General features: G+C 43.5%; 2 pseudogenes; one reads left to right on the top strand and one right to left on the bottom strand.

Moving 5' to 3' along the window:
* On the top strand, positions 4,497-5,183 carry Gm6342 (predicted gene 6342; annotated as a pseudogene).
* On the bottom strand, positions 7,351-7,973 carry Gm5312 (predicted gene 5312; annotated as a pseudogene).

Here is a 9,527-nt window from a genome sequence, read left to right as displayed (position 1 = left end):
AGGTCAGGGAGCCGGAAACATGAGAGTGAATACTGGCAGAGCAGACTGCAGACAGAAACTCTGTAACCATCCCCCAGGGTCACACCTTAGGATTCTCTATGGAGCTGTGTAAAGACAAAGTAATACCTAAGGATTATTTGTAAAATCACCAGTCAGTTTCTCCACTGAGGCAACTTTTCCAGCATTTTAGCTGCTTCTATTGATGATAGGTAGGTAAAGAGGTAGATATGAGTAGATAGATGATAGACACTAGGTAGAGGATAGATGGATTATAAATAGATAAACACGATAGATATGTAATACATAAATACATAGATGATAGATACATAAATGATTGGTAGATCAATAGATGATTGATTGATAAATGATAGATGATACATAGATAAATGAAAAGTATATAGATAATAGATAATAAATGGTACATAGATGATAGATACATAGATATGTTTGTATATTAATAACATGTTTATATATTTACTGTTGCACTTGTCTTAGTTTTAAGGCACATAATTTATCTGTTGCCTTTCAGCAGTGAACTATGGAAAATCAGCTCTTAAGCCACTCACAATTCACTTACTGCCTCTCTATGACTTCATGTGGATACTCCTAAACTTTGTTAAGTTCAATAAGCACAAGATTTTGAGATGTAAACACTGCTACAGAGCACAGTGATGAAGAACTCTGGATCTAGGTACTTCATGTTGCATTTTGAAGGATGTCCATGCAGAGGCGCCACATACTGGGCACCAGAAGCTATGGAGTCTAACCATCCAAGGCAGGACAGACTGAGCTGGAGAGATTATCCTGAGTTGCTGAGGGGAGTGGTCAGCAGCATCACAAGACTCCTTTCCAGAGAAAGGTAGAACCAGTCAAGGGCTATGAAGACAGGTAGATAAAGAGATAGTATCAGAAAGAGATGAATCACTGTATTTCTGACCTTGAAGATGAGGGAAGAGGGTCCAAGCTGAGGACTAAGAGATCATCCCTAGAGCAGCAGTTCTCAACTTGTGGGTCATGACTCTTTTGGGGTCGAACCACCCTTTCACAGAGGTTGTCTAAGACCACCAAAAAAAACACAGACATTTACATTATGATTTATAACAGTAGTAAATTTACCGTTATGAAGTAGCAATGAAAATAATTTTGTGGTCGGGGGCTGGAGAGATGGCTCAGTGGTTAAGAGCAGGGACTGCTCTTCCAAAGGTCCTGAGTTCAAATCCCAGCAACCACATGGTGGCTCACAACCATTCATAATGAGATCTGACGCCCTCTTCTGGTGCATCTGAAGACAGCTACAGTGTACTTAGATATAATAATAAATAAATCTTTTTAAAAAATTAATTTTGTGGTTGGTCATCACTACAACATGAGCGACTGAATTAAGGGTCACCACCCCGAGAAGGTTGAGAACCACTGCTCTAGAGGAAAGAACGAACTGAGTTCTCCCTGAGAGCCTCTAGAAGATGCTCAGATCTGCCAGTGCCCTCACTTTAGCACTTGGAACATTCCAGAAGTGGAAGATGTAGCTCAGAGGTGGAGTGACTGCTTAGAATGTATGAAGCCTTGAGTCCCGACACTAAACTAAGCAATGCCAAAAATTCACTGTGGCTTTCTGCCTCCTTAGACCTATACATGCGTGTTGTTTTTAGGAATTCGGTGTAGCAAGAAGGAATTGGTACACTGAGGGCTCTCTGGCAGGTGTACACCTTCAGCCTCTGTGCTAAGGATTCCTTTCTTGCAAAATAAGCTGTTGATAGAAGCAATAAATGAGTTAATGAATTCAATACTTAGAACAGGAGGACAGGCGAGGGGCTCGTGCCTGTAGTTCTAGCACTCGGGCAGAGCAGGAGGATCACAATAGGCTGAAGGCCAACCTCATCTATATAACGAGTTGTAGACCAGCCATATAGAGAGAACCTCCTACCTGAGAGATAAAGCAAAATACTTGGCCCTTGAGCAATTGCTCAGTGATTATGAGGACTGGTTGCTCTTATAGAGGACCTAGGTTTGATTCCACACACCTATATGGCAGCTCACAACCTTCTATAATTCCAATCCTAGGGTATCTAACACCCTCTTCTGTCCTCTAAGGACACACACATTGCACACACATACAGGCACACACAACACAATCATGCACATACAATAAAAATGGTTAAATATTTTTAAAAGAAAGGTAGTTTCTCTCTATCCTGATTCTTCCCAGTGTCACACATCACACTATACAGAGAATTAAAGATATAATCAACATGATGGCATATATAAAGGGGTCCATGAATGACAGGTAACTTCCCAAAAACCAGTTTGTCTATGAATGTCTTTATGAATCCCACCCCTATGCTACACTGAACAAGTGGCTGGACCTAGATGTGTAGCTCAGAAGAATCGACCCTGAGTTTTAAAAGTATTCCCCCCACTAGCTTCTGTCTTCCTGTTTCGACTTTAGAAAGTGTGGTGTGGTTTTCTTCTGATTCCTGATTTATTTTATTTTATTGATCTTTTAAAAAGAGAGTCCTGCTGTATTGCCCTGGCTAGCTTTGAAACTCAGTAAGTAATGACACTTGCCACTGCTGTGGCGTGATGAGATTACAGGCTGCAATGCCCAGCCTGGTTTATTTTTTGTGTGTATGTATTTGTGTGGGTGTGTGCACATGTATGCAGGTATGCGTTCACATGTTGAGGCTGTAGACTGACTTCAGGTGTCTTTCTCAGTCTCTCTCCATTTTTTTTTTTTTTGAGATAGTGCATCTAACCAAATCTGGAGCTCACTGGCTCAGGTAGACTGACTGGCCAGCCAGTTCCAGGGTTCCTCCTGTTCCTTCCTCCCAAGGGCTGGGGTTAGAGGTACACAATGCCATGCTTGGCTTTTTACACAGGTGCTAGGGATCTGAACTCAGGTCCTCAATGCATAGCAAGCACTTTATGGAGGGAACCATTTCCCTGGCCCTCCTGATTCATCTTTATGTGACTGTTTCCTATCTGGAAGTTTATTGAATCTTTGTCTACTGCTTTATGGAGCCTTGGCTTGAGTTGGAGCAATGAAGACTCTGACTCCTCTTGCCTCCAAACAAATAGGAAGTGCTCCCCTTTAGTGGCCTAATCCTCCTCCTTTAGAGATTTTAAATCCCAACATACCAGTGAAAAATCTTTGCCCAGTTTCATGATAAGCACAGTTAAACCTGAAGGCAGTCACACATTCTGTCCTCCTAGGGCACTGGTCATCTGCTTGGGAGCCTTCGACACCGGAGCTGTCACTGGGTTTATAGTCCATTTCTCCATGCCTCTTGCTTTGTGTGTAATTTCATCAGTGTGATATCTGAATCCATTCCTGCTCTGTGGGAACACAGAGTGCCTCCAGCTGCAGGACCTGCCTCAGCCTGGCTGCTCCTGGGGTTATACAGTACTCATTCTGTGGCTGTGAAGATGTCATGAGAGAATCCAGATTTTGTGCTCAAAGTCATATCTGGCTTGTAGTTAAAACTGATCAAGTATTGATCATTACTAATATAGGCCTTCTCCACTCAAAATGTGTTGTTGTTGTTGTTTTACCCAATGAGACACAGTCTCACTAGGTAGCCTAGGTAGACATGTGCCACCATACTGGGCTACGTGTTGAGTTCATTTTAATAAGGAACTTGGGTTATTTCACTACAAGATATAGCTTCATTATCATTTTACCTTCCCTTATCAGAAACTACTCTCTCTCTCTCTCTCTCTCTCTCTCTCTCTCTCTCTCTCTCTCTCTCTCTCTCCCTCTCTCCCAACTGTTAGGGTAAAATACTGCTCCAGATTTTGAGGGTGTTTTCTGAATACTTCTCATTTGAGAATTTCATTAGTTGTATAAAATATTCTCACTTTTTATGTTTTTATGTTGGAAGCAGTACCTCATCTTGCTGTACAAACCAGGCTGGCTTTGAACTTGTGATTTTCCTACCACGAGCTTTCCAGTGCTGGGATTACAGGTGTGAACCACAATGGATGGCTAGGTTGTCACCATTTGTCTCTGTCTCCACTGAACTCATTTTTGTCTGTATATCTGTGTTTACCTTTGTCTTTAAAAAAAAAAGATTTATTTATTTTATGTATGTGAGTACACTGAGCTTTCATGTGGTTGTTGGGAATTGAATTTTTAGGACCTCTGCTTGCAGCCCTGCTCTCTCCAGGGTCAACTCCGCTTGCTCAGTTCCTGATCGCTCCAGTCCAAAGATTTATTATACATAAGACGTTATATATATATAAGATATATATATAAGATATATATATATAAGATATTATACATAGCTGACTTCAGACGCATGAGAAGGTATCAGATCTCATTACGGGTGGTTGTGAGCCACCAAGTGGTTGGTGGGATTTGAACTCAGGACCTTCAGAAGAGCAGTCAGCTCTCTTTACCCGCTGAGCCATCTCGCCAGCCCCATATCCTTGTCTTTTAGTTGATTGGCTTTCCTCAATTATCTGGCTATCATTAACTGTGTATATCAAAGAATAAGGTGGCTTCCTCTTTTCAGCCAGTGCTGAGCGATGGGCGTCTCTCGGGACAACTGGCACAAGCGCTGCAAAACCCGGGGTAAGAGACAATGCTACCACAAGAAGTGGAAGTATGAGCTGGGACAGCCTGCTGCCAACATTAAGACTAGTCCTCGCTGCACACACAGTCTGAGTTTGAGGAGGCAGTAAGAAGTACCGTGCCCTGAGATTTGATGTGGGGAACTTTTCCTGGGGCTCTCAGTGTTGTACTCACAAAACAAGGATCATTGATGTTGTCTACAATGCGTCCAATAAAGAGCTTGTCCACACCAAGACCCTGGTGAAGAACAGCATTGTGCTCATTGACAGCACATGGTACCGGAAGCGAGTCCCACTATGCACTGCCCCTGGGCCGCAAAAAGGGGGCCAAGTGGACTCCTGAAGAGGAAGAGATTTTAAACAAAAACGATTAAAGAAAATTCAAAAGAAATACGACGAAAGGAAAAAGAATGCCAATATCAGCAGTCTCCTGGAGGAGCAGTTCCAGCAGGGCGAGCTTCTCGCCTGCATTGACTCAAGACCAGGCCAGTGTGGCAGAGCGGATACGTGCTGGAAGGCAAGGGGCTGGAGCTCTATCTGCGGAAGATCAAAGCCTGGAAAGGCAAAGAAACCATCATTCAGAGCACGTGTAATAAAGACATTTGCTGCTCTATTAAAAAAGAAAGAGCAGGGCATGATGGTGCACGCCTTTAATCCCAGCACTTGGGAGGCAGAGGCAGGTGAATTTCTGAGTTCGAGGCCAGCCTGGTCTACAGAGTGAGTTCCAGAACAGCCAGGGCTACACAGAGAAACCCTATTAAAAAGAAGAAAGAAAGAAAGAAAGAAAGAAAGAAAGAAAGAAAGAAAGAAAGAAAGAAAGGAAGGAAGGAAGGAAGGAAGGAAGGAAGGAAGGAAGGAAGGAAAGAAAGAAAAAGGTACTAAGGGCTGTGGCATAGTTCGTTAGCAGAGCATCTTCTTAGCATGCATGAACCAGGATTTTAATCTCTAACACTGAAAACAACAACAAAACCCAGGCCTTATAAAAGGAACTTTCTTGGGAGGGAATAGGGGATTTTCAGAGGGGAAACTAGGAAAGGGGATGACATTTGAAATAAAATGTAAATAAAGAAAATATCTGGGGCTGGTGAGATGGCTCAGTGGGTAAGAGCACCCGACTGCTCTTCCAAAGGTCCAGAGTTCAAATCCCAGCAACCACATGGTGTCTCACAACCATCTGTAACGAGATCTGGCTCCCTCTTCTGGAGTGTCTGAAGACAGCTACAGTGTACTTACATATAATAAGTAAATAAATCTTTAAAAAAAAAAAAAAAGAAAATATCTAATAGAAAAGAAAAAAAAAAAGAAAGTCTCCACGTAAAGATGATTGCTGACCCACTGACCTCTCTGTGGGAAATAAGGTAGCACCCATATATTTACTGGAAAGCTCCAAATACCCACACTGCCAAGTCTTTTATGTTGGATTAGTCAGTGCCTCTAGGGGAAGACTCTGGGGGTAGAATCATGACTGCCTAGACTTGTCAGTGGTGGGTGAGTGACTTGTGGAACATCAAGAAAAAGTGTGATAGGGGTTAGAGAGATGGTTAGTGGCTAAGAATGCTTGCTGCTTTTATAGAGGTCCCAGGTTTGGTTTCTAACACACACACACACACACACACACACACACACACACACACACACACCCTGTGTGGCTCACAACCAAGTATAACTCTCATTCCTCTAGTTCTAGGGAGTGATGCCTTTTTCCCGGCCTTAAGGACACCTGGATGCATGCAGATCCCCTGGATGTGCCCAGTTCATTACTCAAGCGTATATAATTTTAAAAGAAAATGAATCTTTATATTTGTAAGTATATTTAAAAATTCGCCAGGATTGACAACCTGAGTTGTAGTAGTCCTTCTGTTTTAAACATGCATAAGTAGAAAAAAACAAAGCCAATGGCCTCTCCCTGGGAACACACTACAGAGCCACATGTTCTTAAAGATGGACTGCAAGGCCCCATTGTAGCCGCAGTGCTCCCAGTGGGTATCTGTCAGCGTCTTCATTTGACCTCTCAAGTTGATTTGATTTTCTTCCAGGAACCTTGCTGGATTGTGCAGCCCAATGCCACCCTCCATGTGTGTGTGTGTGTGTGTGTGTGTGTGTGTGTGTGTGTGTACTCTTGTGTTTGTGTTTGTGTGTTCCTATAATCCAGAGAGATTCTGGATTCTCCACTATAGTTTGAGTCTTCATCTGGCTCAGCTATCGAACTCCTGGGTACTGTCCCCAAGAACTCCAATTCATCCTGTCACAGAGACACTTGCCACATCAATGCTCGTTGAGGCACTATTCACCATAGCTAAGCTATGGAAACAGTCTAGATGTCCATCAATAGAGAAACGGATTAAGCAAATGTAATATTTATACACAAAGGATTCCCACCCCAAGCCCCTACTATAAATGAGAATGAAATTGTGTCATGTGTAAGAACATGGACAAAATGGGAGATCATCATATTAACAAATTAGGTCAATCACAGGAAGGCAATACCATATGCTTCCTTTCATATGTGGTACCTAGATTTTTATATAAACATATAAAGTCATGTATATATGTAGGCCATGAAAATAGATGCAAAACTATCTAGAGGACGATCTAGAGAGAGAACTGGTGAGAAAGAAGGCAGGGGGGAGACTATGCCGAACACACAATCCATGCCTGTAAGAAAATATCTTCGTGTAGCACAGTATTATGTACAATGAATAGATATAGTGAAAAGTTTGTTTTTCATCAGGCTGTCAAATGGACCCTACTAGAAATGTTCAATTCTTTTTTTTTTCCCCCCAACATCCAATGCTTTTTTTTTATTATTAACAGTAAGATCCAGGGTTAGTTTTTGTAGCCTCGGCTAGCCCTTCGGCCTCTGGCGCGCTCAAACTTCCGACCCTTGGAACAGACATAGGGTTTATGGTATGGCTGTGTGGGGTTCCTGGGGCCTTGCCAAAATGTCGGTACACCTCTCGGCCCTTCCGAAGACCAGACAGAAGCACAGTGTCCCGGCCCTTGGGAGACTCCAGGGCCAGCTGGTCAAAGGTGAGGATCTTACCCACAGCCTTGAGGATGCGACTCCGGGCCCCCGTTGCTCACCCGCAGTGCACACACCTTCAGCTTTCTGTGACCGTCCCCACAACCACAGCAGTCTTGTTCTCCCGGCCAGGAAGCTTCATCTTTCGTATCATGCGGGACAGGGACAGAGGTGGCCCGTTGGTTCGGCTCATGAACAACCTCTTCAGCACAACCTGATTGAAGGTGGAGTTGGTCCATCTGGCCAGAAACCTGTAAAGCTTGACAAGCAGCCGCAGGTAGATGTCCTGGCTCTTGGGCTCCTTGGGCCGAACCTTTCGGTCCTTGTTGTGGCGAATGTCAACACCCATGATGGCGCCTCCTGCTCGGCCAGGTCCGGAAAGGAAATGTTCAATTCTTACAGAGGAAGAAAAGCTCTGCCTCCACAGCAGGCTTCCCACGACCCCCTGCTTCTTCCTGGGATGCTTGTAGGTGCCGCTAAGAAAGGAGGGCTTGGTCTGAGACTCCTTGGGTCCACACAATCAGAAATACTTCTTAAACATTAAAGGCATGCTCAACAGGAGAAAAGGAAAAAAAAAAAAAAAGATAAACCAGCCAGACAGGATGCTACAGTTTTTTAATTTCAGCACTCAGGGGTCTGAGGCAGAAGAATTGTGAGTTTGAGGACAGCCTGGGGTGTATAGTTAGGGTCTGTCTCCAAAGCTGAAAAAAGGGAGCAAAGGAAGAATGGCAGGGTAGAACAGGACTACCCACAGAGTAAAGTCTGTGCAAATTATGTATCTGAAAAGGAAGTATTATCTAGCATACATAAAATCTTATCTGGGGGGGGGGGGCTAGGGAGATGGCTCAGTGGTTAAGAGCACTGACTGCTCTTCCAAAGGTCCTGAGTTCAAATCCCAGCAACCACGTGGTGGCTCACAGCCATCCATAATGAGATCTGGTGCCCTCTTCTGGAGTGTCTGATAACAGCTACAGTATACTTACATATAATAAATAAATCTCAAAACAAAACAAAACAAAACAGAACCTATCTGGGCACAGTGGCAGACACCTTTAATTCCAACACTGATAAGGCAAAGGCAGGTGGATCTCTAAGTTCAAGGCTAGCCTGGCCTACAGAATGAATGCCAGGACAGCTGGGGCTACAGGAAGGAATTCTGTTTTGAAAAACAAAACAAAATTAATTTTTTATTAGGTATTTTCCTCATTTACATTTCCAATGCTACCCCAAAAGTCCCCCATACCCTACCCCCCAAAATGAATTTTTATGAGTTGGAATAACCTGATTCCAAATCGAGCAAAGGCCTTTAATCCCAGCACTTGGGAGGCAGAGACAGGCGGATTTCTGAGTTCGAGGCCAGCCTGGTCTACAGAGTGAGCTCCAGGACAGCCAGGGCTACTCAGAGAAATCCTATCTCAAAAAACAAACAAACAAACAAACAAACAAACAAACAAACACAAAGCTAGCAAAGGATTTGCAGTAAGAATGTCCATCACAGATATGAGCAGTGCATCCAGCATTGGGGTATTAGTAAGTCTTAAAAGGGCGCGACATACTGATACATGAACTTGGAAGACTCTCTATTACAAAAAGAACAAAAGGACAAGTCCTGTGTGGTTTCACTTATATGAGACTCTCCCATAGTACTTAAGTTCACAGACACAAAAAGTAGAATTGAGACAGCAAGCATAACGCTAGCTTAGTAACCCGAGACCTTGGGCTATGCACACACCCCTCTTCTAACAATGCACCTAGCAACCTACTTCACCTGCTTCACTCTGCAGGTTCACTCTCAAGCAGGTTACTCAAACAGGGAAATAAGTCATGAGTAAGTCATTCCTCACTAGCAGCCCTTGAAAGCGCCCTCTTTTGAGGTCAGTTTCCATCCCAAGATATTTCAGAACATTCGGTAGTACAGGAGACAGGGGCTGATCCT

The sequence above is a fragment of the Mus musculus genome, chromosome 6, assembly GCF_000001635.26.
Source record: "Mus musculus strain C57BL/6J chromosome 6, GRCm38.p6 C57BL/6J".
Classification (NCBI taxonomy): domain Eukaryota; kingdom Metazoa; phylum Chordata; class Mammalia; order Rodentia; family Muridae; genus Mus; species Mus musculus.
Note: the sequence above shows the minus strand (reverse complement) of the source record. Positions and strands in the feature narration are given on the sequence as shown.